Source organism: Arvicola amphibius, chromosome 7 (assembly GCF_903992535.2).
Source record: "Arvicola amphibius chromosome 7, mArvAmp1.2, whole genome shotgun sequence".
NCBI classification, from domain to species: domain Eukaryota; kingdom Metazoa; phylum Chordata; class Mammalia; order Rodentia; family Cricetidae; genus Arvicola; species Arvicola amphibius.
Window position 1 is genome coordinate 12,362,773 of NC_052053.1, and position 27,608 is coordinate 12,390,380.

The 27,608-nt window shown below is 45.9% G+C and overlaps 1 protein-coding gene and 1 long non-coding RNA gene across 5 annotated transcripts in view; one reads left to right on the top strand and one right to left on the bottom strand.

The window, feature by feature from the left end:
* The window catches only part of Map3k20 (mitogen-activated protein kinase kinase kinase 20), a 158,335-nt gene that overhangs the window by 117,384 nt on the left and 13,343 nt on the right, over positions 1-27,608 (bottom strand). The window lies entirely within an intron of this gene.
* On the top strand, positions 12,573-14,813 carry LOC119818415. 2 transcript variants are annotated; one of them, XR_005286109.1, is made up of 4 exons: positions 12,573-12,763; positions 13,796-13,915; positions 14,131-14,358; positions 14,580-14,813. It is a non-coding gene; the product is annotated as an uncharacterized LOC119818415 (long non-coding RNA). The 2 variants fall into 2 exon arrangements; XR_005286108.1 differs by having other exon boundaries at positions 12,575-12,763; positions 14,174-14,358.

Below are 27,608 nucleotides of genomic sequence, written 5' to 3' on the forward strand. Positions count from 1 at the left end.
TCCTGGATTCTTCAGTGGTAAAACCACTTTAGGGCCACTGTATTGCAGATTCTATGACGAGTGTTTCTTCTGGTGTCACTAAAATTGTTCTGTATGATAACTAGGGATCATACAGTTTTCACTGGTAGTGTTCCTTGGCGGTGCATGCAAAGCTACCACACAGTGGTCAGTAGCGCAGAGCAGTGCCCACCTCGCCAGACTGCGCTAAAAGGGAATGAACTTAGCATGCAGAAGGTGCTCTAGGTGGCCTCGTAGCCTCACAAAACTCCACAATTTGATCGCCATGTTGACGATTTGCAAACTTCAGCTCCTGGGTTTTATTTAACACGTTTGGAATTGCTTCACTTTCAAATGACCGCAGATACGACAGGCTCTTACTTAAAGCAATCTGACGGGAATTCTGACCGAGTAGGAGGTGATCTATTATTCTGGATTTCCAGGAACGAATCCTCTCCAAGCGTCCCACCGCCAGGATCTGAAGCAGAGCCTCCCAGCGGTTGTGGGAGAAATAATCCCAAGAACAGCATGGGAACATTTGATTAAGGTCGGCTTGACCCTAATGTTTTCCATGTGCCTCCCTGTCACACAGTTTTCTGCAGCTGCGTTACTCAACATTATTTCTTGGAAGACAAACTAGAAATCTACCATAGAAAATAACAGGGGTGACGTCTAGCAGGAACAGAAGTTGAGAGTAACGTGAGGGGGAAAATGTATTTCATAATCTTCATGCTTTCGTCTTAACATAAAGCCATGATATTTAACTTGTCCGTCACAAAGAAATATGTAAGAGGGTGTGGGAGGAGCTGGCACAGGATATGAGCTCAGGCTGGGGATGCCTCAGTGGAGAGAGAAAGTGAAGAATGCGACGCCAGAGGCCAAGCGAACACCAGCGGAGTTCTAGCTCGATCCCAGATTGACCAGAGGACTTGGGGCTCAAAAACTCACTGCCCTGCACTTCATCATCTGTGCCTTGGCAATCACACCCAGACTCATAGAGGGGTCCCCTGTGCTCAGACACGATCAGTCAAGGGACAGTCGTGTTAATAACCATCCGCACGCGCACGCGCGCACTGTAGAGTTACTGGTTTCATCTGCTACTCTTTCTGTTCTAATTTAGATTAGATCTCATCAACATGTTTCCAACCAACACACAAATTCTGGAATTAGCATTTTCCTTTCCAACTCCACTCCCATATCAGTTAGGAACTAGGCTATTTGAATATTACAAAAAAAAAAAAAAAAGATTCCCCCCAAACCTGGTCCGTTTCAGCAGGAACGTAGCACGGTTTTCTTCGTCTCCCACGCCAGCTGCTTCTGGTCAGCTTCCCTCCCCGCCAAAACTCTTCGGAATGAAACCAGATCTGTTTATCGCTGAGGCCCTGAATTTGAAATGTCATCTTTTCGCCAGGGTCCTTAAAAAAGTGCAATCCCCGTGTCTGAAGCTTCAGAGAAGTGACATGAAGGTCCTTCCCCTCCCGTTTCGTCCTTGTTAGGAACAGCATGGCAAATCTTAGAAGGTCCGAGAAGGCAGCAAATTGTTAATTAAATGTTTAAATCATAATTAAATAAATTTCTGAAGTGAAGGAGGAAATGGAGGAGGCGAGTGGTTCTCCTCCCATCGATCTGTCTCGGCTCCTGTGGACATGCTGAGGTAATCAGCGGGGCAGATGGCTGCCGGGTGGTCCTCCCCAGAGGAAAGCTGCTTTCCTGTGACTGTTGTGTTCACTTGGTAATCACAGTCCTTTTGTTTACGGAGTGGAGTGGTCACAACGCGAGTCCCTATTTCCTGTTGTGTGGTGAAGACAACCACAAAACCAAACCAAACAGGATTGTGGTTTGGTAAGGAAATAAGTGTCCATTCTAAAACCGCAGGGCCATCGCAGTGAGAATAGCCCTTGGGCTCTGGCTCCACCCCCCTGAGATCCAGAGAACTCAAAAGGCCTGGCGGGAGACTGAGGCCAGCATTGGCCTGAGCTGGGTGGGCACTGCTTATCTGGATGGCCATCCTGCTCTGCTAAGCCTGCCTAGCGAGACGGTAAGAGCATTCTGCACCCCCAAACAGTCCCTACACCTCTTTGCTGGAAACTGACCGGAAAAATAGGAATAAGAATTCTCATAAAGCTCCATTTTTTTGTGAGCCTGGACATCACCTGGGTCACGGCTGGAGACTGTGGCATGTTCTTACCTTCGGCTTGTCAGTCTTTTCCCTGACCCAGCTTGAAATTCCCTGACCCGGCATGAAATTCCCACATTCCTATTGTCACTCCGAGTTATATAAATCCTACTACGTGCTACTGGCAAAATCATCACACTGGGTGCTTTTTAAATGTATGTATTTTGAAACAATGCCTCTTTCTTTGCATTAAGAATAAAGAAATGTGATTATATTGCTTCAAAGCGGTTGTTCTTAATCATCCCCATGGTATAATTTCCTGCTCTTATAAAGGACAGCGTACTGAAACGTAGTCCGGGGGAAACGTATGCCCTTCAATTTAACGAATGAGAAGGAAACAAAGACAGGCCTTTCTGAGGAGCCTCTCTGGAATGAAACGCACCTTCCCTTCCACTCCTCGGTGTGCTGCTGCCGTGCTTGAGGGCTCGACAGGAAATGCTGGCGCATTCCACAGCGTAAGGTTCTATTTTCAAAGCGCAGGCATGGCAGCTTACTACAGGGGGGGGGGGGGGGCAAAGCAGATGAAAGCTCGCGGGGCTACTGGAGGGCCCTGGCTCCTCGCCTTGATGTGGTGTCAAGGGGGATGGACTCCCCACAGTAGGAGCTCTGAGGCAGCACGAGTTCATGTTCAGTCCCAGGGTTTCTAGCCATGTGAATGGAGGCCAAAATACCAGCCAGGAATGTCTTAGATAGTCATACATGTGACCTGGCACAAGGGGTATTTTTCAGAGTGGATTCAACGTAGGTATCTTACATAGAATGTGTATAATAACGACTACACAGGGATTTTTCAACATATTCATTTCTTCTACTTTCTAAAATGTGCCAGGAATGAATCATTTGCCCCTTGGTTCTGGGTCTACACTGTGGCCTCCTGTGTGGTACCTACGCCAGACCCTGTGGACATTTCTTCCTGTCCGTCATTGCAATTGCAGGTTTTGCTTCCATAGGCACAGGAGGTCATCATGGAGACTCTGGTCCCTGCTGCCTTTTCCTTCCCTTTCAGCTCTGTGGCCAGCAAAGTGAAGGGGGCCTCGTGCAGCGCATCTTCCAGCAAGATCTTCTGACTCCTGAGCTGCTGGATTCTTGTATCCCAGCTGTAGCACACCACAACCTGATGGGTAGTGTTCTGTCTACCAACTCTGGACCAATGTCTCCAGCACCCTAGTAGGGAGCTTGGGAACAGCCCCCAGCCCATGGGATGCTAACCAACTCCTCTATGGTCCATTCAGAGCTACAGCCTCTTTAAGAGTCTCAGTCACAGCCTGGGCCTGGGCCTTCCCCCATATCTGCTCATCTTTGGAGATGCTTCATCATTGCTAGAGTTTATACCTGCTCTCTACATCTGTTATCCCTGTATTTCTGAGTCTGCTATATCCCATTTGGTAGCCACCTTTACCAGCTGATAATTCTCTACACTAATTATCCTGGCTGAACCTGAGCAATGTAGGATTAGTCTTCTGCTATTCCCAGAGATATTCTCAAGAAGAGAACTTTGGTTGGCTATGAATTTTGACTGGAATGTGGTACCCGTTCCCTGCCAATGGGAAACGGGATGCTTCAAAGTAGACTCAAATTCAGCCAGTTACCACCTGTGATGAACTTCGATGAAGTACTGGAGCCACCAAAGCTTCTGTCCTCGACTCTTAGAACAGGGAACATGGGTTTGTAAGAATCCTTTTGGATGAAAAGAAGCATTTACTCAAGGAAAACAAATGTGGGGCCGGGAGGTGGCCCAGTGGTTAGAGCGCTTGCCACTCTGCAGAGGACCTGAGTTTGATTCCCGGTACTCATGTTGGGATGCTCACAACTGCCTCTAACTCCAGTTCCAAAGGATCTGTTGCTCGTGTGCCTTCCACAGGCACTAGACACACATGTGGTATACATATACACAAGCAGGCAAAACCACTTCTACAAAAAAATCTTTAAGAAAAATTCTTTTAAAAAGAAAACAACCATGCCAAGTGATGATCCGAAACCTGCCCAACAGCTTCTGCCTCAGCTTTCATTTCTCATAGTCTTGGTGCTCAACTTGCCAGAATCCAAAATTAAAGAGTGTTCTGCATGGCTAGATTACAAATCTGTTGAGTTCTTAATCCCAACGAGTGTCTCCTGTGAGAGTTAGTATACCAACTAGAAGCTGGAAGAGGGACATCTGGTTTGTTTCATGATGGAACTAGCAAGTCCAGCCCCCAAAGAAACTCTGAGGGTACCTAGACCATGGAAACAGCTTACTCTTGTATCTCTCAAAAAAACTAGTCATCCTTTGTTGGGAAATTTTGTTGCATAGCCTCACCTGATACCACTTAGCAGGGAGATGCCTGTCTCTTTAGGGTTTGTCATAACCAGTTACTGTTTTCAATCTCAACATGCTCTATGGGACACATAGTATCAACTGAGAACATACACACACACACACACACACACACACACACACACACACACACACACACACAATCAAATAAACAAAAAAGTGAAATCCCTGGAAATGTGTTTAGGAAATATCAGTGCTGTTAGAAGGAGAACAAGAAATATATATAGATGAAGTTGCTTTCGTGACTGAAAATGCATTTACCAGATGCCAGGGTTAATGCGAAATGTCTTAGCTCTGAAAGCTGGAAGTATCTCTAACAGTTTATATGGCTAGTTAACTGAAACTTGAACTCAATGTAGTCAACATTCATGAGATTGAGATGCCAGACCTTTATTGGCATGATACAGGGAGAAAATCCGAAGGCACAGGGATATATGACTGTTGACGAGATTAACCATGTATGACTACATATGTACCGGCCTGGGATGGTTTGTTTCCATTGTGAATATGACAAAATCTAGACTCATACGGGGAGAGAGTCTCAGTGACTGTCTGCATCAGGCTGGTCTGTGGGAACGTCTGCAACAGGGGGGTGGTGGAGTGGGCTGGTCTTGATTAGATTGGGGTAGGAAGATCCACCCACTGTGGATGTCATCATTCCCTAAGCAGAAGATTGTGAACTGGGGAAGAGTGGAGGAAGTGAGCTGAGCGCAAGCACACATGCATTCCTGGCTCTACATCTTACTACGGGCATGCTATGACCAACTCCCTCAAACGCCCAATGCCTGACACCTTTCCTTTTCTCTTACGATGAACCATAACCTAGCGCTGTGAGCTAACATTTTCCCCTGAGTTGATTTTGTCAGGGTGTATCATGACAGCAACAGGAAATGAAACTAAGTTATACCTCAACCACTATCTTGAAACTATACTCCTGAGAAGGACTGGAGACACTCCCTACATTAAGACCCTAAAAAATGCATTCATCAGGGGGTCACCATATCTCTCAAAAGTTCATGACATTTTATTTTATAGACCAGATATGACCAAAGGATATGCCAGCCAACATTTCAGGGTTTCTTTAGGAATGATTAAATCTATCAGAACAGCAGAGGCTAGGTACCAAAGACATAGTTGATTCACTTAGCATCAAAGGCAGCAAGGATATACTAACCAAATGCTTAAGGCCACAGGAATATCCATTGGGAACTAATTTATCCTATTTCCCAGGAATAAAGTCAGTGTGAAATGTATTAGAAGGTTGCCTTATCTACACATTAGAAAACAAACAAGAGGGTTGAAGAGCTGGCTCAGTGGTTAAGAAGAGCCCTGACTGTTCTAACAGAGGACCCAGGTTCAATTCCCAACACCCACATGATAGCTCACACTGTAACTCCTGCTCCAGGGGATCTGACACCTTCACACAGACGTGCATGCAGACAAAGCACCAATGAATGTAAAATAGAAATAAATTAAGAAAGAAAATAAGCAAAAAAAACTGTTTATATTTGACAGCCATGAAGTCACCTCAGTGGAGAAGGACAGCATAATGCCCAGTTTCTAGGCACAGGCCAATTGAAGGGCCCAGGACCCTCTGATGGAAAGGAATGTGAGGTGTGGTCACCCAGGGGTACACCACACCCTCCAGGCCATCACAAACGAACTTGTTGCCATTTATTAGACAGACAGAGCAAGAAGGCAGACTACTCAGAACTTCAAGGATTACTAACCAACAGCCTTGGATCAACTCTAGGGCCCCCACGTCCCCACGACAGTTAGTGGAAGAATCAAACATGAGCTCAAATTAGAAGCGGTCCTGTGTCATGTGCTGGTACTAACTGGTTGAAAACGCTTTATCTCGAGCATTCTACCCCAGTTAGGGATGACCCCACGGAACAGCACTTCAGGAGCATCCTCCCAGAGAGCAGGACTTTGACAATTTATTTGGTGACTCACTTGGTCTGGAATGTGAAATGACCCAAACTCTGACTTTCTGCTAACTCGCAGCCGGCTGGGTGCTTACAGTTTGGCTGGGTGACAGGCACTCTGATGGGTGAGGATCAGACAGTGGGGTCAAAGAACCTGGGAAGAGGTATGTAGAGAGACCTTCCACCCCGGGGAGACCGTGTCCCATGTGAAGGCTCAGAGGGCATCCATGGCAGGGGAGAGGCCAGGCATCCAGAGAGTATATGACAAGTTCTGCAGGTGTCACTCAGCCTCTTTCCCAGCGGTCCCATGCTCCATGGGCCTGAAAACTGAGTGGCCCTGATAGCAAGGCTGGGGACCACATACAGGGTTAATAAATGCAACTTTCCTGCAACGGGGCTGAACCGTCCGCTGGTCCTGGTGAATATATCTATTGAGTCTGCTAATAGACTCTGAGCCCAGCTGTCACCATTCCCCAGAGGACATGTAAAGGGCAATGGGCATGGGGGAGGAATTTATCTTCACCAGCACAAACACAGCTCCTTGACAGGATTTTGCTGCTGACATTCTTCGTCCCCTGCCTCACGGAATGCCTCATCCACCATTTTAGTATTCCGTGGCCGGGCGCAGCGGACAGAAACCACTCACAGCACAGGAAGTGAGGCAATTGTCTCATAGCAGTGGGATTAACTGAGCCAAACTCGCCACGCACCACACAGCCCTCCCCTCAAGCAGCAAAGTGGAGCGGCTCACCGCAGACTCCGTTACAGGGCCTGCTGAGGAGCAACAGCTGCGAGCTATTCTGGCTCATCTACCGGAAGAACTGGATACACTTTACCTCAACCACTGCCTCCTCTAGACACATGGGTTCGGACTGAAGGGGAGGGTGGTTCCTATCTCTGTGATGCTCAATGACCCACTCACGGAGTTTGCGGCGCATCCCAGTAACAATGACCTCTGTTAGTCCCCAAGGACAGACTGTAAAAGTGGTCCTACTAGGGACATAGTGATCCTATTGAATGAGAATATGAGGATTCCACTTGGCTATTTTAGAGTTCTTTTTTACTATCAAATGTACAAGCAGGAAAAAAAATACTTTTCTCCACTGTGGGGAGAGACTGATCCCAATTACTAAGGGGGCACTGGCCTGTTGCAGGAAGTTGTATGGTCAGTGCTGTCTCTGGAACAGAATTCCTGAGAGAATCCACCTAAAAGGAAGGTTTGTCTTCTCTCTTGGTTTTTGCAGCTTCAGCACATGACTGGTCGGCTCTGGTATTTTGGGAACTGCGGCAGAGGGGGCCATCACAGCAGAGGCACACGATGGTGCAAAGCTGTTCACCTCACAGGGACCAGGAAACAACACGGGGAAGAAGGGAAGGGGCAGAGTTCCACTACCTTCTTCCAAAGCATGCCACCTGAGAGCTTCCTAACTTCTTTCTGCCACGTCTGCTCTGAATGCTTCCAGTCCACTCCAGTCAGCAGCACGAGGTAGTGGCCCAGCCATTAGCTTGTGGCCTTTGGGGGACAGTCAAGACACAGACAAGGGCCGGGCGGTGGTGGCGCACGCCTTTAATCCCAGCACTCGGGAGGCAGAGGCAGGCGGATCTCTGTGAGTTCGAGACCAGCCTGGTCTACAAGAGCTAGTTCCAGGACAGGCTCCAAAGCCACAGAGAAACCCTGTCTCGAAAAACCAAAAAAAAAAAAAAAAAAAAAAAAAAAAAGACACAGACAAGGCCAGAAATCTATGTTTGAAAACCAGGGAATTCTGCAGGCATGTTCTAGGACCTCCAGACCCAATAATACATGTTAGTGTCAATGACAAACAGGAGTAATAAGGACTGAGAGCCTTCAAGAATAAAAGTTCAGGTCTCCTCATTGGTAAATTACTCCAAGCCAGCTCAGGTTTAGTCTGAGGGAAAGCAGAAATATGGAATCACTATTGATCCAGTCAGTCTATTTGGTGTTCTGGAAGCTTCTTGTATCTTCATATGCACATCTTTCTTTAGGTTGGGAAAGTTTTCTTCTATGATTTTGTTGAACATATTTTCTGTGCTTTTGAGTTGGACTTCTTCTCCTTCTTCTATCCCTGTTATTCTTAGGTTTGGTCTCTTCATTGGAATGACTATTGAAATAGTCACTTGAAAGAGGTCAATTAGAGAAATGAAGGCCATAGAGCTTCTGAAGTTTTCCCCTTGTGTGTTCTTTGCACGTGCATGGGCATACGCATCTACTATTGCCTCCTCCTCCCTTTTCCCTTATGACTCCATACACAGGTTATCGGGGTGGGCCTTATGTCTTAGGTAATAATATTCAGGGCTCTGTAAGGGATGCTGAGGAGATGTTAGCAAAGCCGGCGATGGATGAAATGCCTCAGGACTGTGCATCTCATTTTGGGGAAGTGAGGAGAACTTCACTTGTGCAAACGACAGCTGATCTCCACAGGCAAAGGCATAGACCTGTGTCACTGGTGTGTGGCAGTCCAAATGCACGCATAGGGTGTGTGCAGAAGCAAAAGGCACAGCGCTTCACGCGGCACCTTTTGCTCTGCTTCATAATATCTCAATCGATAATTTTTCTCTGCCAGACGGCACCATGTTGACTTGTGTCAATAAATGGTGATGAAGATGCTGTGAGGCACAGGCAAAGGAAGAATATTTCTCAGGTGGTGGTTTTCCCTCCAGTGGCCGGCAGTGTGTGCAAGAGCTATGGTTACACACCCTTCAGTGAGTCTTATCGGCGCCAACCCTCTAAGCAGGCAGCCTCCCACGTGGCCATGACAGCCTAGAAATTCAAAGGGATAGAACAGCAAAGCCTCCTGCCACCCAGGGGGCTGGCTGTACCACATCATCCTCCCAGAGGAGACCCAGCTTCCAGGATTGGGGTGGGGCTGCCCCCACTGTACAGGTATCACTGTGCTGCCTCTGTTTTTGCTAGGTGGTGAATATAGCACTGTGTCTTTCTCCATACAGTCTTTTCTAAAATTATTTATGTTTTATGTATATAGGAGTGCTCTTTCTGCAAGTATGCCTTACGCCAGAAGAGGGCATCAGATCTCATTACAGATAGCTGTGAGCCACTGTGTGGGTGCTGGGAATTGAACTCAGGACTTCTGGAAGAGCAGCCAGTGCTCTTCACCACTGAGCCAGCTCTCCAGGCCCACTGCACAGTCTTTTAGTGGTTAACACTCTTGCAGTCTCCCGACTGGACCCTAATTAATGTAATCTACCATTTCTGTACTGAAAGGGTCTATTATATCACAGGACTATTCCTTGGACAGAATATACAATTGAGGCAGCATACACCCAGCATTTACAGCTACTCCTACGACTATTAGTTTTATAGTATTTGAAGGAAAGAACAGGAAAGGGTATAATTCCTTAAATGAAAGATGAGAGAAAGCAAGTTCAAGTGATGTAAATACAAAAATGATGGTGAGCGATCATAATTACCATTAACGTCTAAGCTGAGCCTGGCCATTAAGAGTTCTCTCACCATCAAGGAATCCCTGTCAGTTACCTTCTGCAGCCCATGAGTTCCCTAACACTGTAAAGTCATTGTATTCAGAACCTGCCCCTCTACACATGTGCTTGTGGCTCCCTGGGGTTCAAGTCCTCTGCAGCCAATATGTAAAAGATTTCCACTTTTTTCACTTGTTGATTTTTTTCCAATCTGATCCCCTATGACAAAAAACAGAAAACTAGAGAGCAGGAAAGCACCTAAAAATATTAAGCTGGCCCATGAGAGCCTGTGGCTAGTTCTCGCTCCCATGGCTAAATCTGTTAATGTTACTAAATTCAGCTCTCGTTCTAAAAGCACATGATTCTGATCTTCTTAAAAACAACAGCCGAGGATGAGGAGTTCAAAATCATTTGGGGTTTACAAGGATGACGAGGATGAGGAATTCAAAATCATCTGGGGTTTACATCGTGAATTTACCACATGAGACCCTACCTCAAATTGTGATGAAATATAATCAATCTTAAGACCTACTAAATAGTCAAGTTCTCTGTCTCTGAAGGGGCAGACACAGCAGCTGGCTGCAGATCACGTGCATTAGGGCTCAGAGTCTCCTGATTATCACTATATAAAGACCAGAAAACCCTCTTGGGGTAGGTCTTCAGACACAACAAAGATTTAGATGCTGGAGTCTGGTCATGTCTCTCCATTTACCACATGTACAGACATCCACCACCCCGGCTCTCCCTCCACGGTGTGAAGAACGACAGGTACATCACCCTGAGGCAGAGGAGGTCTTTATAGAACTTAGATGTCTTCGCATAACCTAGGAAGGAGGAGCATTGCCGCTATGAGGTGCCAGAAATGAGACGCAAACATGGTTTAAATCTGCCTCATTCAGAAATGCTCTCTGGCTAGAGCATCCCACCCAACAATGTGTTATGGAAACCTGGAAATTATTAGCCAATTCTCATCATGCAATTAAGGGTGAACGTCACTATACTTTATTATGAAGAACATAAATGAGGAAGTTTTAAAGTTTATTAGAAAGGAACTCCTGACATAACTTGTTTGGTTGTATAATGATATGTTATTTGTGTTTTAATAAATAAGGCTTGCCTGAAAATCAGCGGGCAAAGCAGCCACACAGGCCAGGGAGTGGTGGCACACCACAGACAGATCTCTCTGTGTTCAAGGCCACCCTGGGCTACACAAGATTGAATATGTCTAAAAGAGAAACAGAGTTCACACAAAGGTGATCCCAGTGCTTGGGATCCCATGTCTTTAATCTCTGCACTATGGAGGTGGAGGCAGGAGCAATATGGCTGGGCAAAGAGAAGAATATAAGGGACTCATTGGCGTGTGCAGCTTAAGGATTCATGGTGACAGGTCTCGCTCCTTCTGTCTGAAGATTTGTAGAGATAAAAGGTCTCTCTAGTGTCTGGCTGCTTTGCTTTTCTTATCTTTAGGTTGAACTACAATATCTGTCCTCTGGGTTTTATTATTCGTGCTACATGGTTGTGTTTTGTTTTGTTTTGTTGTTTGGCTGAGCTGTAAATGGAACACAGGGCCTTGCATGCGCTCTCTTTTGACATTCTTTTTAAAGTTTATTTTATTATTACTATTATTATTTTATTTTATCTATCATCTATCTATATCTATCTATCTATTTATCTATCATCTATCTATCTATCTATCTATCTATCTATCTATCTATCTATCTATCTATCTATCTAGTATTTTGAGACAGGGTTTCTCTGTGTATCACTGACTGTCCTGGAGCTCACTCTGTAGACCAGGCTGGTCTCAAACTCAGAGATCCACCTTCGTCTGCCTCCCGAGTGTTGGGATTAAAGGCATGCGCCACCACCACGTGGCTTAAGCTTATTTTTCTTTCAATTGCATTCATTTACTTGTGTGGGAGTGGATGGATGGATGTATGTGTACTGTGTGAGCACAGCACACACGTGGAGATCAAAGAACAATTTTGGGGAATCGGTCCTCTCCTTTCAGGGTGGGGGTTCTGGGACTGGACTGAGGCTGTCAGGCTTGGTGGAAGCACCTGTAGCCAGCAAGTCACTTCACCAGCTCCATTCTTAAATTCAACTTAAGCACTTCTCAATCTTTCAGATATATTTCGTGGATAAATTTTAAAGGAACTAATCCTTTTCTTGATTTCATTGTCTGCACTACTAAATACTAATGAAAAATACATCCTATTCAGTGACCTATAATCACAGACTAGAGATGCTCTTTCTGAAGTCCTCTTAGACCTGCTGCTGTCTCCAGACAGTCTTGCTCTCAGTAACAATCTCAGTAGAACCTCCAGGGGCTCAAGGTTTGAGACCCACTCTGCTTCAGTTTCCAGCAGGCTAGTAACCTGGAAGTTTTTGCAAATTCATCTGATGTTTTGAAGACCATGGATGCATTTTAGAGAGGTGGGGTATAGATGTGCCCGCACAGCACTGGTTTCCACCTGAACTTAAACGATGGGCCAAGCACGTATGCTGTGCACAGCGGTGGGTGCCCTGTGCGCTTTCCACAATCCCTATCACTTCTCATTGTGCAACGCTTGGCTGGTTTTCATTCTTTTACATTGCCGTGTGGAGACGCTGGAGTTTTAATAGGCCTGATTAAGATCGAATTCCAGTTCTTGGACTTCTCGGTGTTGCAGATGTTTGTCCAATGGGGAGTCTAATTTTTTTTAAAACAAAGCTGAAAGTTACTGAAATTGAACTTGTGAACAGACATGCTAATACTTGTTTTCCTTTTGGGAAAGAGGAGAACACGGAGGTAAGCGATACACGTGAAGTTACTGTGCTTGCCCTTAGGTGAAGAAGAAGACAAGAAGCAGGATGCGAGCACAGACACAAATGCATGATGGGAACAACCAGGTGCGGAGGCGAGGACACCCAGAAGGGAGGGCAAACCTGGGGATCATGGCTGGAGGCTCTGACAAGGATGAAGCTTAGCTGCTGGGAGAGTGGGGTAGAATAAGTGCAGCGCGGGCTTCTCATTTGAAGGTAGAGTAGTAACAGCCCTTCCAGCAAGTGGCTGAAGGCAAGTGGAGCGGCAGGGGACGGTGGCAAGAGTCTGCAGTGGGGCAGACACACAGAGGACGGTTACGTTCACACCGGGGTGGACAAAGAACCATCTCCGTACTGAAACCAAAGAAGGTGAGAATGTCTGCAAAATGAAGAAGTGAGGCTGTGTCAAAGCATTCAATAACTCTTGAGGCTAGCTGGAGATAGCTCAGTGGATGAAGGTGCCTTCTGCCAAGCCTGATGATCTGAGTTTGAGGCAGATAGCTCAGTGGATGAAGGTGCCTGCTGCCAAGCCTGATGATCTGAGTTTGAGTCTAGCTGGAGATAGCTCAGTGGATGAAGGTGCCTGCTGCCAAGCCTGAGTTTGATCCCCGGGAAAGAACAAATAATCCCCACAAGCTGTCATTTGATCTCCACTTGTATACCATGACATAAGCACACCCACACCGTGACAAAGGGTGGTAGAAAACAAACATTTAAAGGGATTAATTTTTTGTTAGTTAACCACCTAACTCAGCCAGTCATGACATCATTCATTTTTATTGAGAGGTATATAAAGTCAACTTTGGCGAGACTGAAGAAATGCTGATCAAAATTCTACTTAGAAGGTCTAAGTTCAAGTCAGCTCTTGGACCTCACGGTGACAGAGCCAATCTGTTCCCAGAGCAGTTTTTAAATGTTCTCACTACAAATAAGTACATGAGGGAACACCTCCATTAAATAGCTGGATTTAGCTCTATATAATGCCCTATTTCAGAAAGGGAGAGAATTATATTTTAATTATCAATTAAAAACATAATAATAATAATTTTGCTTCTGTTTAAAAATGGAAAGCATAGTAATTTCACTTATATCCTACTTTCTATCGAATTGAATTCTTAGCTAAGAGGAAGGAGGACCCTCCCACATTCCCCTGAAAAGGCAGCCCATCCTCAAGGGATTTCCTAACCTGCTGAAGTAAAGGAAGCATCTGCTGAATCAAGTGTGAACCAAAGCTGCAAGGTAGATTTAATAATAATAATAAAAAAAAACCCCAAAGCCTGATTCCCGGAAAGTGTATTAAAGAAGATCTTGATTGTCACACCTCTGCTTGGGAGCTGAAGGACCTGCACGGGTGGACCCTGCAGGAAAAGGAGGGCTGTGGGAAGGGGAAGGCTCGTGCCCAGATACAACCCCCAGCCTCTCTACACTCTTATTTGTTTTGTTTTTCGAGACAGGGTTTCTCTATGTAGCCCTGATTGTCCTGGAATTGCTTTGCAGACCAGGCTGGGACTCGAACTCATGCTCGCTGGGATTAAGATGTGCACTGCCCACCTCCCAGCTCCTCCAAGCATTCTTGGGGCCAGAGGAGGTCAGGCCCCAAGTTTCTGCTTCTTCCCTAAACTCTGAACAGGGAGATAATGGAGACTGTCTCTTCCTCTGTAGAACAGGCTTAAAGGAAGCAGGTGTGTGGCGCTTTTCTCTCTTTGTATTGAATTCTTCAAAAGGAATATTTCTTCCTACTTACCTTGACAAGTGGCTGTGGGGAAACATTCCGAGCTTTTATAGGTTTGCTAAAATAAACACAGGGTGTGTGGGGGGGAGGGAGTGCCATAATAAAGGAAAAAAACCCGATCGAAGTACTATCCCAAGTACTGCTTACACATTCTTTCTGTTTCACCTACAGAGCAAATACAGATCCAGATGGAGCAATCTATAAACAAAGGCAAAACTCTGGAGCCTTGCTTGCTGGTGAGAGCATTGGCTGTCCTAGCTGCGCTCCTCAAGGATTCTAGAAGAGAAACACCTAGCGTCCAGGCAGAATGCTAGAGACACACTTTAAAAAAAAATCCTCATGGGAAGTAGAAAAAAGACAAGATCTCCTGAGTAAATTGGTAACATGGGGATCTTGGGGGGAGGGCTAAAGGGGAGTGGGGGAGAGGCAGGGAGGGGAGCAGAGAAAATGTAGAGCTCAATAAAAAATCAATTAAAAAAAAAACCCTCAAATATCCCTGGCAATCAACTAAGACCTACAGACACTTATGTGGAATTCGTGTTAACTTTCTACCACACGTGCAGGCCTTCATGATGGCAAAGAGACAGGAGGGGTCGGGTCGGGGCTGGGGGGGTAGGAGGAGAACTCTGGCCCATCACCGACATCCAGGAGCGCTGAAGCTGGAAACAACCCCAAGCGCGATGCTACTTTCAGGCATTCCGTATAAGTGAAAACTAAACAGGGAGGAATTTCCCATCTGCACAGAACAGTAGAATTATATAATTTCCTTTGTGCTTTCTACCCCCACCAGATGGCATGCATTTGGGTTTTTTTTTTTCTGTATGTTATAGGGAGAGGGCTTCATGATGAGCGTGAGTTTGGATCCACAGCCCCACCATGAAAAGCCAAGAGTGGAGGCTTCTCCCAGTGGGTGGGCAAAGATGGGAGAATCCAGGGCCTTCACTGCTTGCACAGTTTTAGCCAGTGAGCTCCAGGTTAAGTGAGAAACCCTGCCTTAAAAAAATCAAAGTAGCCGCACAGTGGTGGCGCACGCCTTTAATCCCAGCACTCGGGAGGCAGGGGCAGGCGGATCTCTGAGTTTGAGACCAGCCTGGTCTACAAGAGCTAGCTCCAGGACAGGCTCCAAAGCTACAGAGAAAAAGCCTGTCTCGAAACAAACAAACGAAAACAACAACAACAAAAAATTAAAGTAGAGAGTGATTGAGAAAGACAACCCAGCACTCGCCTCCTGCCCACATTTGTCCACACCCCCCCCCACATACTTGCACACACAGAACACATACACACGAAAAGGATACCCATACCATTTCCAATTCGCACCAATCAACAATTTTACTATGCAAATGCGCATGTACTTTTCCTTTCTCTCCCCGCCAACAACAAATTCCTACAGATGACGATGACAGTCAAGCGGTACTTCTTTTCTGCCTCGTCAGTCTCCCAAGCTACCTTCCAGAAGGTCACGCCATCACAGATCTAGCGTGTGCGTGTGCGTGTGCTGTTACGCTCACCAGCCATCAGTGTCCTCACTCATGAACATTTCCCGCCAGCTCGCATGTTTCTATTACACAGATGTGTGCCTGATTCTCAGAAGAAGGAGACTCAGTTTCCAGCAGACACGGGGCATGTTATAGTTAAAGGTGCTTAAAAATAATCCAGTTTATAGTAACAAAATGCAGAAAGTAAATGCAAAAATATCGTTTGCTGGTTAAAACGCATCCTTGAGATTATGGAGTTTTAGTCTTTTGGAATGCCACAGGATGGCATGATTTAAACAGCTTGCAACAAGGAAAGATCAGCAGTAATGTGTGCTAACAAAGCCACAGAGAGCAGCACTGGGGTGTGTTCAGACGCCAGGCTGAGCTAAACAGTTGTCCCATACAGGAGCGCTGACCAGGTGCCAGGATACTACGTGCATGGACCCCACACGGACTACTTCAACTGATCCCCACAGCATCTTTAGGCCAACCCCATTATTATCTGCATTTTAATAGCAGAGAAAACTAAGGCTTGCCTAACTTGTCTAGATGCCAAACAAAGCCAGGGAACTGGGATTTGAAATCTCCACGGACTGGGTGAAGCCAGAGCCTGAGTTCTTAAACACCACATTAACACAGTGTCTCGGGAATCCAACAAAAGATGGAAGATACTACTCAGAATATATATTTCATTTTAAAATATTCAAGTGGAAATCAATCTAGTTTTCATAAATACATGTCTGCTATCTTTGCCAGGGGAGTAGCTTCTCATTGTGAATATACAGACAAGGTTTTGTTGGTTCACATTTTCTAGTTTCCTCAGTCATTACATTCCGTGCTCTTAGTGAGTGCTGAGTCACTAAGAACACAGATCACACAAATCCTAGCATTTGGAGTTAGAGAAATCTTGTCTTTGGAGAGATTTTTTTCAGTGCATACATCTGTGACAGGTTTCTCAAGTCCAGTTCCGGAGGCCAGAGAGCCCTAATACTACCCCTGCCCTAAGCTGACCCCACACTGTCCACATCTCATTGCCCCAGGGCCAATCTCAACTGTGCCTGTTTCTCCACGCTTGCATAACCACCACAAAAGTGGCTGGGCAGCCCTGGCCCTCTGCCCATTAATCCTTCTGTGGCCAGTTTTCCAGCTGCTCCCAACCCCCCTACATGTCCATTCTCCCTCCCCGGCAAGCTCAGACTCCTATCATCAACTACAGGCCCCAGCCCGAAACAACCCGAACCTCTTTTCTCAAATTTCCTCCTCCTCCTCAGAGAGAAGTTGGTCCCCAGGCAGGCCTCTCACTGGTTGCTGCTCTAGCTCTTGGCACGTGTTCCACTGGCCATGCTCAGCAATACCCACTTTAAATGTGCTCCTCACCTCTCCTAAAGGCTAGCCTTCTGCCATCAGACTGCATCGGTCACTAGCCCTCGTCGTACACCATCATTGGGAAGCTGGATGAATTTAGCCCTTACTTAGAGCCACATCTTCTCATCACTATTCCCAGGGGCACAGTGGCACAAGACTATAATCCTGGCACTCAGGAGGTTAAGAACTCAGGAGGATAGTGACTTCAAGGTCAATCTGAAATACAGAGACTGTGCCTTAAAAGAGCCAAAGGACCTTCAGGTGGTGGAGGGCAATGCGCCTTTAATCCCAGCACTCAGGAGGCAGAGGCAGGTTGAATCTCTGTGAGTTTGCAGACAGCCTAGGCTACAGATTGAGTTTCCAGGACAGCCAGGGCTCTGCCTCAGGGAAAAAAAAAAAGACCCAGTAGCAGGTGTTAATAAAATGCTGTATCATATTTAAAAAATACATATACAATGATTAAAATGAGTGTGTATTTCTTAAAGTCAACTCTACATTCCAGTAACAGAAGCAATTCAATTCCCACCAAAGGACGTGCTGCCCTGCCAGCGAGATGACTCAAGTGGGTAAGGGGCCGTGGCTGCCAGTTCGGTTTCCAGAACCTGTGGGTAGAAGGAAAGCATCAAAGCCCCAGAGTAGTCCTGTGAACCTCTGCCCTGTACACAACGCATATGAAAGTAAATAACTGCACGAATGTTAATGGCGTGAGTTAAACAGATTTTGTGCACTAACGGCTGAGCCTGGTCCCTCTCGCGGAGCACGGCAAGCGATAGTCTCTGCCCTCTTTGACGGAGGCTGCAATGTTCACCACACACTTCCCCTCTTTTCGGGGGAGCTCATCTAAAGCAGCTAACTTTATCAAGCACCGTTTTCCTTCCTGAATGACTGTACCAGGGAAAGAAATCATTTTTTTCTCAAGCCATTAAGATTCTGTCTGGCTCATGTCACTGGGACACTATCATGGTCCCCAGATCATGAATCAATGAGCATCTGAGGTTAATGGGGGCTAACAAAGAACATGCTGGTGGAGTTCTTTTTGCAAATGCAGACAAAACCCAAACAGATAAAGTACCATGGCCATGAAAATCATTCTTCCCAGCAACAGGACACAGCCTTTCATTCAAAGACAAAGTAATTTAGTAAGAGCTACAAAAAAAAAAAAAATCAACCAGACATGGGGAGGGCAAGGCCATGAGGGAAGACAGAGTAGCAAGCCGGATCCCTTGCTATATAGATTTAGAACTAGCGCGATGTTCTATAAATTACAGCAGGCAAGGCTGAGTTGAGACTATTGCATGTGTGACTTCAGCTCAGTCATGCACACACCAACTGCTGTCTCGTGGTGTGCAAGGCACTCTGTGTAGTCCAGAAGACAGTGATGAAGAAGATACAGCTCCTGCCTTCAGGAAACTCACATCTGAAAGAAGTCTATGTGGTCCCAAAGGCATGAGCCAGTGCCAACCCAGAAAGTGCCATGAAGAAAAACTTTCTGGGAACTAAAATACTCTAAGAGCATGTATCTTACACCATATACAGCATCGATGGCCATGCTAAAAAAGTACCTAGATGTCCTGCTTGTCCTGCTGAGGACTGGGAGTCAGGCGTCGGGAGAAAGCACTTGGGTATGCAGCCTTGATGCTTGAGTACCAACAATGAGAGTGACATATCATACGTCTTCACCATAGAGTGTACATATATATATATATATATATATATATATAATAGAGAGAGAGAGAGAGAGAGAGAGAGAGAGAGAGAGAGAGAGAGAGAAAGAGAGAGGGACAAGCACTTGAGCCATGGTGTGCATGTGGAGGTCAGAGGTCAGCCTGGGCACATCTGCCCTTTCTTTCACATGTGGGTCTGGGGCAGGTTGGGTTTGGTAGCAGGTGTCTTTCCCCCTCTGAGCCATCTGCTGGCTGATCACCCCTATTGTGACATGCTCAGCGAGAGCTTTCTGAAACCTTTTCAGATGTTTAGAGGCATTTTTTCTCTGATCTAGAATTTTTCAAGTGTCTAACTGTTCTTTATTCCTCAGACACTGGAGTCCTGGCGCATGCCGTTTTTCTTCTGAAGCAAGGGCTGACTTTATGTAAAATCAGTTAGTCTGGACATAACATTTTTACTGGGAGACATTAATCGGTTTGATTTTGCCACACTGTTTAGAGCATGGCTGAAGAATAAACATTAACCGAAATGTTTATTGCTCAATATACCAAGATCAATAATACCTTAATGAGAAACTGATATGAAAGCTGTAATCGTGCTCCCTCTGTGACCAATGAAAGCAGTCCCTGCACACACAGCAAACACGGAATCTTTCACAGAAGGACAGATTTTTAAGCTTTTAAAGAATAAGTAGCAAAAACAAAGAAGGGCTTTTGCTAAGCAATAAACGTTTCTTGGGCCTCTCGTGAGGCCAGAAGCAGCACACAGTGGTGCTGTCCTGCATGCATTCACAGAGTATGGTGGGTCCTTTGTAAGTCTTCTTGGCCCTGGGTGAAGGGTTGCCTTACTGACGGCTCCCGTAAGTTTCACATTAATCTTCAGACATAATTGGAGAATGCATGTCACTCATTTAACGCATATATTTGTTCACATGGGGCCAATTTCCCTATCTCTTTATTGGCAGGTCACATCGCTTTGATTTAAGCTCCTGGTAACAGAACTGCCTCACAGAAGAAGGCTGAGTGAGAGACGCTATTTGGCTTGCACTTCTGGGAAGAATGCCCATATCAATTATCAACAAACTATTAGGATTATTATTATTATTATTATTATTATTATTATTATTATCTTGGCTCTTTTCAAGACAGGGTTTCTCTGTGTACAGCCCTAGCTGTCCGGTACTAGCTCTGTAGACCAAGCTGGCCCTCAAACTCACAGAAATCCGCATGCTTCTGCCTCCCAAGTGTTGGGATTAGAGCGAGCCACCACTACTGCCCGGCCCACAATTCATTATTTACTATGCATATTTTTAATTCAAAAGCATGATTTTTACATGAAGAATGTATTAAGGTAGAACACTATAAGTGTGGTGGAAGTTCTTAAACAGAACGGCAGGGTCAGTCTAAAAGGAATGAAAATCAGAGCTTTTATAAATTCAAACATCAGGATCCCCATAAAGCGAAGCCATACCCAAGAGCCTAGTAAACAACGTAGCTGAAATGCAAGCCTGTTATTGTATTTACAGGAATCCGGTAAAGACAGATGTGTTTCCTAGTAGTTACAGCTGAAAGCAGAACTAATGAAGAACATGCAGGTACATCGATATACGGCCACCCTCTTTAAGATGAGAAACATGAGAGGGGAGTCCTCTGCTACACAATAACAATACCAACACCAGGGACAGATATTTCAGACTTTACCGTGAGAATGCACAGGCCCAGCACCATGAGACTTAGCAAAGAAAACCCACACGAAGGCTGGCTTCCTTGCGTCGGCTAGGAGTCAAACAGAGATCAGAATCCTGTAAGGGTGACTATGAAGGGACAGAGCGGTATTGTGGCAATGTGCTTGCACACTGGTGAATGGCCAAGTCGGCGACAGCATCGGCTAAAGAGAACAGCCTCGGCCTTCTGAGAGTGTGCCGCGAGGATGCCGAGCATGGCTGTCGGTCTCGTTTCTTGTTCTACTGCTGTGATAACCCTGTGAGAAGCAACTCTAGGGAGAAAGGGCCTATTTAGCTCCCAGATCCAGGGTCACAGTTTCAGCACAGCAAGGAGGCACGGTGGGCAGGCCGCTTGAGACATTACGCCCACAGTCAGATGAGAATTATAAATGTGTATTCTACCACGCTGAGGTCCAAGATGCCCGAGGAAACGGTGGCCGCCCACAGTGGGGTAGTAAGAAGATCCCTCCACAGTTGTGTCCAGCAGCCCGTCTCCTCCAGGAGAGTCTAACTTCGTCACACTAAGCATCACACCACCCGTGGGCTTGCCCACACACAGTTACCTGGGCCTTGCCCAGGCTCTCTTCCTGTTTGGCTGTAAATGGAGTACCTGCCTTCCCTGCCCGACATAGACCCTAGGTTATGAATTTGTTAAAAGCTTCCTAAAAGATGATTGCCGCCCTGCTAGTCTCACTTGGAGGGCAGCTGAAGAAGAACCGACGGGCCGACGGTTTCCCAAACCGTCCCTCGTGTTCAGTGCTCTTCCACACAGTTGACACCCATTGTCTCATTTAATCCTTCCGGACGGCCCTGTGACATGGGCACTATAATTAGCCCCACTTTTCAGCTGAGCAGCCAACAACCTGAGCACACGGAAAGTTAAGTGACCACTTCTGACAGGAATGCTACCATCACGGGCCAGCTCTAATCCTATGTCAAATTAGAGGTTTGGCTGTTAAATGGTATAAATTCAGAAGAAAGAGAAAATTATTATGGGGCTGAGAATGTTCATGAAAAAAGAAGAAATTAAACCTGAAAACTTAGTAGGGCCTGCCTGGGTAGAGAAGACAATGGTATTACAGGTACAGGAAAGAATGTGGCTCGGGTTACAGGAGTGAAAGCCTACAGAAGGATGACTGACAGCTGGAAGCCCAGGTCCACAGATGACAAGCACAACTGAGGAGTCAGGGGAGCACCGGGCAAGGAGCTGGGGAGTCAGGGGAAGCACCGGGGGTGAGGAGCTGAGGAGTCAGGGGAGCACCAGGGGCGAGGAGCTGGGGAGTCAGGGGAGCACCAGGGGTGAGGAGCTGGGGAGTCAGGGGAGCACCCGGGGGTTGAGGAGCTGAGGAGTCAGGGGAGCACCAGGGGTTGAGGAGCTGGGGAGTCAGGGGAGCAACCGGGGGCGAGGAGCTGGGGGAGTCAGGGGGAGCACCGGGGATGAGGAGCTGAGGAGTCAGGGGAGCACCAGAGGCGAAGAGCTAAGGAGTCAGGGGAGCACCGGGGTGAGGAGCTGGGCAGAGGTGTGACCCTCAGGGCTTTGTTTTGTCTGTGTTCCTAAGTCAGCCAGCTGGTAGTCCTCTACGCTCCACGAGATTGGCCAGCAGGACCTGGGCACAGATGCTTCTCTGCACAGGGAGAACTTAAGAATAGCCCCAAATCAAAGGCCTGCTAATACCGAATGATGCATTCTCAACACAAGATCGCAACAGAAACCAGCCAGAACTTAGTGGCACTGCCAGGGATCTGCGGCACGGACGTTTTATCCCCATTGGACCCATCAACCTGCTGAAATATTGAAAGGACTTACAAAGGTGTGAGTTCTTCTTGTCATGTTCATGGACAGAGAAAATATTAAACCGCAATTAAAAACAGAGAACTCATTAATAAAAATGCTACAGAAATGCACAGACAGGAAGGAAGGGTCCCCTTGGGCTAATGAGCAATAATATTTAACTGGTTTTTCCCCAGAGGGAAATAGCACTCTCGGCATAACAAAGCTTTCATTTTTAATCTGTGTTCTAGCGGTCCCCATATTTGACTTTCTAACTCATACAGAGAACCTCTCTTTACACACAAGTTCCTAATAGCTCTCATCGTTATGACCAGTTGACTCTCAGATGTCCTCTACTTACAAATATGTACAATGTGGACTGGTTTTAAAATCCCAGCTTACTTGGCTCTCAACATTACTAAAACTTGGTAGGATTAAGTTTTTCCTTAAAGAGAGGGTGTGGCATAAACCAAGGCCAAAGAAGAAAAGGCGTTATTCTCTTTTCCTTCTTGAGGAGTCTGCCTTCTTTCAGTTTGGGGGAGAATGTTTCCTTCGTTCCTAATATGAAGTGGTGTGTCAACATCGTTAAGTATCAACAGATTTCAATGTAACATAAAAGCAGTAATGGTTATTGCCATCTTGATTGGCTTGAGGCATGCCTGGGGAATAGCAAAGAACAAAGCTATGAAAAGAAGAAAAGAGAAAGAACAAAGCTTGGGGGGCATTTCATTTCCAGAGGTTAGCTCGGGAGGAAGCACCACTCTGTATGTGGGCAGTACCATCCTATTGAAATTGAAATTTATGTCCTGGCAATGCCTGATGGCATACATGGGCAGCCCTATAATGACAGTTCTGTTGAACCCGTATATTGGGTTTTATGGTCTAGTTAATGAGGACAACTGACCAGATTCTCTGCCTCAAGAGGACATCAGACCTCATTATAGTGATTGCTGGGAACTGAACTCAAGACCTTTGAAAGAGCAGCCAGTGCTCTCAACCGCTGAGTACCATCTTATAAGCTGGGCTAAAACAGGGAAGAGGAAAGCTAGCTAATAGGCATACTCTCAATCAACATCACCCTCTCCCTTCCTCCTTTCTCCTTCCTCCTCCCTCCTTCCTTTCTCTCCCTCCCTCCGCTCTCCTCAATCCCTTCATTCCTTCATTGTGAGCTGCCCTGTCCCCACCAGGCCTTCCCTGCCATGGAAAAGTATGGACCAAAGCCACAAGCAACGGTCCCCCCAGAGCACGGTCCCCCCAGAGCACGGTTCCCCCCAGAGCATGGTCCCCCAGAGTACAGTACCCCCCAGAGCACAGTCCCCCAGAGCTTCCTGCCTTAAGCTGTGAGCTGAGCCCAGGTTATTGGGAGCAGCAGCAAACAGCTAACACAAAGGCTTACAAATTGCCATCTGCACCAGATAGGGACAAAGTCATTGTAGGCACGCCTGTGCCAAAACATCATGGAATCTAAACTGCCATGTTTAATCCCTTTTAAAGGTTCACACTGTGAGACTGGCCGCCTCTTCCTTGCATGGGAATGGCCTGGACAATGAGTGTCGTGTGGAGCTCCACCCACCCACAATTCCCAAGGCACTGCTACAGATTGCCCAAACCGCACTTTTTAAAATGTATTTTTTCCAATTAGAAACGTAAATCTATCCTGGTCAATCCACATCTCTAAAAACCTCATGACACACATTTCTACCACAGAGGAAAATCAAACTGTAGCTACGCCTGAGCTGGACCAGTAATAAACATGACGACGTATTTAAGGGGAAGGATACGGATGCTGGCTGCCGGGAGGGAAGAGATGGCCATACATGTGATGAAATATTTGTGTTAATTATATATTCTATACGTTGTGTATAGGGATGGTCACTGTGATAGTCACTTTATGTTTGAAATTTTTCATAATAAAATATTGAAGGAAAACATGAAATCATAGAAAACCACAGACATTCAAGGAAAATAAAAGTGACCCACAGACACCGAGTATATGCTCGTTTTATAAACTGTCTTCGCCACATCACCCCCAATACACCCAGCATTTTCCGAATGGCATATGATGTCACTGTACAGGCAGCACCGTGTACCCTCCAAATCTTTGCCATCACCCACCTGACACGAATCCCTATTCTCCACACCACTGACGGACTTAGAATAAAGTCCCGGAAGTACAGCTTCTGACTCGGGAGGAACCATTTTGAGGCCTGCTTTCGCGTGCTCCCTTTTTCTAAGCCCTCTGCCGGAATGAGCGAGCGCATCACAGAACCTGTTGACCCAGAGGCCACTCTCATAAATAAAACCTGTCACTCTCGTTTCTACTAAGAAACAAAGGCTCTTTTTCAAAAAATATCTAAAATAGGTACCGCTAGTACTCCCCACTTTGTTTCCTAAATCCAAGTCAGGGATGCTGACTCAGGACTTCGCCCCAGCAGTGGGACAGGAGCTAAGTGAGAATGGGCTACCTTTCTGTGTCAATAAGCAAGGAGATCACCAAAAATCAACAGGGCATGTCAAAAGACACAGAAGCCAGACTGAAGACGCCCTTACGTGCTGGGCCCAATTTAAATACAAAAGTGCATAACTGTAATGGATTGTAATTGGAGTGTAAAAATGTCTATAAACAAATAAACCAGTTGATCAATATATAAAGGGGGGACAGAAGGAGGAGCAGGGAAGAAAAGTTCTTGCTCTCGGCACAATGCACTAACATGATAATGTTTCTACCTAAGACAGAATTATCAAGGGATGCAAGGCTGAAGAACATTTACATAGCCTCAAAGTAGCTCCCAATAGCTAATCACAAAAGAGAAATAGGAGGAACAGAGTGAACGCATATCTATGGGCTCAAAAGTAACATCAGAAAAACTAAGCCAAGCAATACTCATGCCATTGCACCAAGGACCACCAAGGACACACAACCCCTATGACATTCCCACCACAGCCACATAAGCCAAACGAAGGGGAAATCAGTAAGTCCAAAACAAGGGTAGTCTGCGAAACAAGTGTTCTCTGCTTTGCAAAACTGTCCAAGTCTTAAAAGGCAAAGAAAGGCAGGGAAACTGTTCCCAAATAAAACAGACTAAACAGACACATCAGCTAGATGCCATCTGTCATCCTGGAGTGCATCCTGGTTTGGAAAAAGTTCCCATAAAAGTCTCTTGGGACAAAAGGCAAAATCTGAAGGCAGACTATCCAATAAAGTAATATGATCATTCAATTTCCTGGATTTTTAGGAGATGCTGAAATACTTTGAATAAACACATATTGCATTTGTAACTTATTCTCACAGCCAGAAAAAAACAAATAATTATAACTGCATATAAGTCAGTAGCATAAATAAAAAGAAAAGGCAGATGTTGTAAAATATTATTAAGTGGTAGGCTTTAAGTGGTATTATAGAGGTCATGGCAGTCTTGCAATTTTTCTTGGTGTTTGCTTTAAATGGTTTTTAAAAACATTTTAAGTACACATAATTTTTGCTATTTTCAGTAGAAAGGTAACATGTACTTTCTAAAATAGAGGGAAGTACCATATCTCACTACACTAGAGGTCACAAATGAAGGACAAGCCAATAGTCATGCAAGCTGAGTTTAAGAATTTGGCCTGGGCTGGACAGATGGCTCAGTGGTTAAGAGCACTGGTTACTCTTCCAGAGGACCCAGGTTCTACAGCACCCACATGGCAGTAAAATTAAAAAAAATACACATAAAATAAGTAAATAAATAATTTTCCAGGTGGTGGCAGCGCACATATTTAATCCCAGCACTTGGGAGGCAGAGGCTGGTGGATCTCTGTGAGTTTGAGGCCAGCATGGTAAACAAAGCGAGTTCCAGGACAGTCTGAGCTATTACACAGAGAATCTTGAAAAAAAAATATTTGTCATGTGTCATGTTCATTCTCCACATTTGACTACGTTCATAGAACACACATTTGTCAAATGTCAGGTAATTCTCGGAGTCCGTCCTGTGAAGTGAGTTACAGGAGCTGTATTAAGCGGTCTGTTCCTTCTCCAACTCATTGGAAAAGTAACGACCCAGAAGTGGACTGAGGGTACAGACGTGGTGTCGGGGGAGGGAGGGAGGGAAGCTGGAGCTCATCACCTTTATTTTATCACTTAAAAAGTGCTTAGCCAGTAGCCACCACACGTCTTGTGAAATTCAAGTCCACAGGGACTCACGCTTCCCCTGCAGTAGCTGCCGGTGCCCCAGCAGACTTCCACGCAGAACTCCTTCCCTGTGAGTTTAGCCTTGCGGGGCCCCTAAGCGGAACTGGAGTTTCTGCTTTTTCCTCCTCACACGTGTATGGGTTATGCTCTTGCCACAGCAAAGCAGGATTTGGCAGCGTGCTACGCTCGCTTTCATTCTGCGCTTTCCTGTGTTGTTTCCTTGACCTCTCACACTGTAAAAATGGGACGATGTATGCATACAGGCGGGAGAGGTAGGAAGTGAATGGGCTACAACCTCCTTTCAAAACCCGCGTCCTGCCTCATCCAATAACCATATAAGAAGTTCATTGTATCCAATAACCATATAAGAAGTTCATTGTATCCAAGTCCCACAACCTACCACTTAAACATTCTTACGTAAATGGATATGACTGGCCTCTTTTGTATTCTTACCTGGGCAGAGTGAAATCCTAAAGAACAGGAAGCCTGGCTCCTGAAATCCACCTGCTCCTACTGGAGTGGCTATTACACTTCTCAGTGCTCTACCTCCCAATCTATAAGATGGGGATAATAATGCAAACTTACCAGCTCAAAGTTCTAATGCAAGAACTAATCTTTACTTTAGCACCTTCCTGCTTCATGTGAAACCTGCAGACAGCCCCAGGCAGAGGCACCTCAGTACCACTGTCCCGGCTTCAACACTGGGAAAGTGAGCGGACTGAGGAGCTCCAGCCACTGCTGGGGGAGCCTGCGACACTAACGCTGGACTGGCTTCGCTAATCAGTCATGACGGTTCACTGGTGGCAGTCAATGACAACACTGAGATCACGGGGGGGGGGGGGGGGGAGGAAAAGTTCGCTTGAAAAGAACAATACTTAGCAAAAACTGCACATTAAAAAAAAATGGCCAAAATAAGCAACAAAGGGTAAATCTTAGAAGCTACCAGCAGGGCAACTACAGATAATGGTAATACACTCTGTATCTCAAAAAGCCAAAGGAAAGACATTTGAATGTTTACACTAAAGAAGAA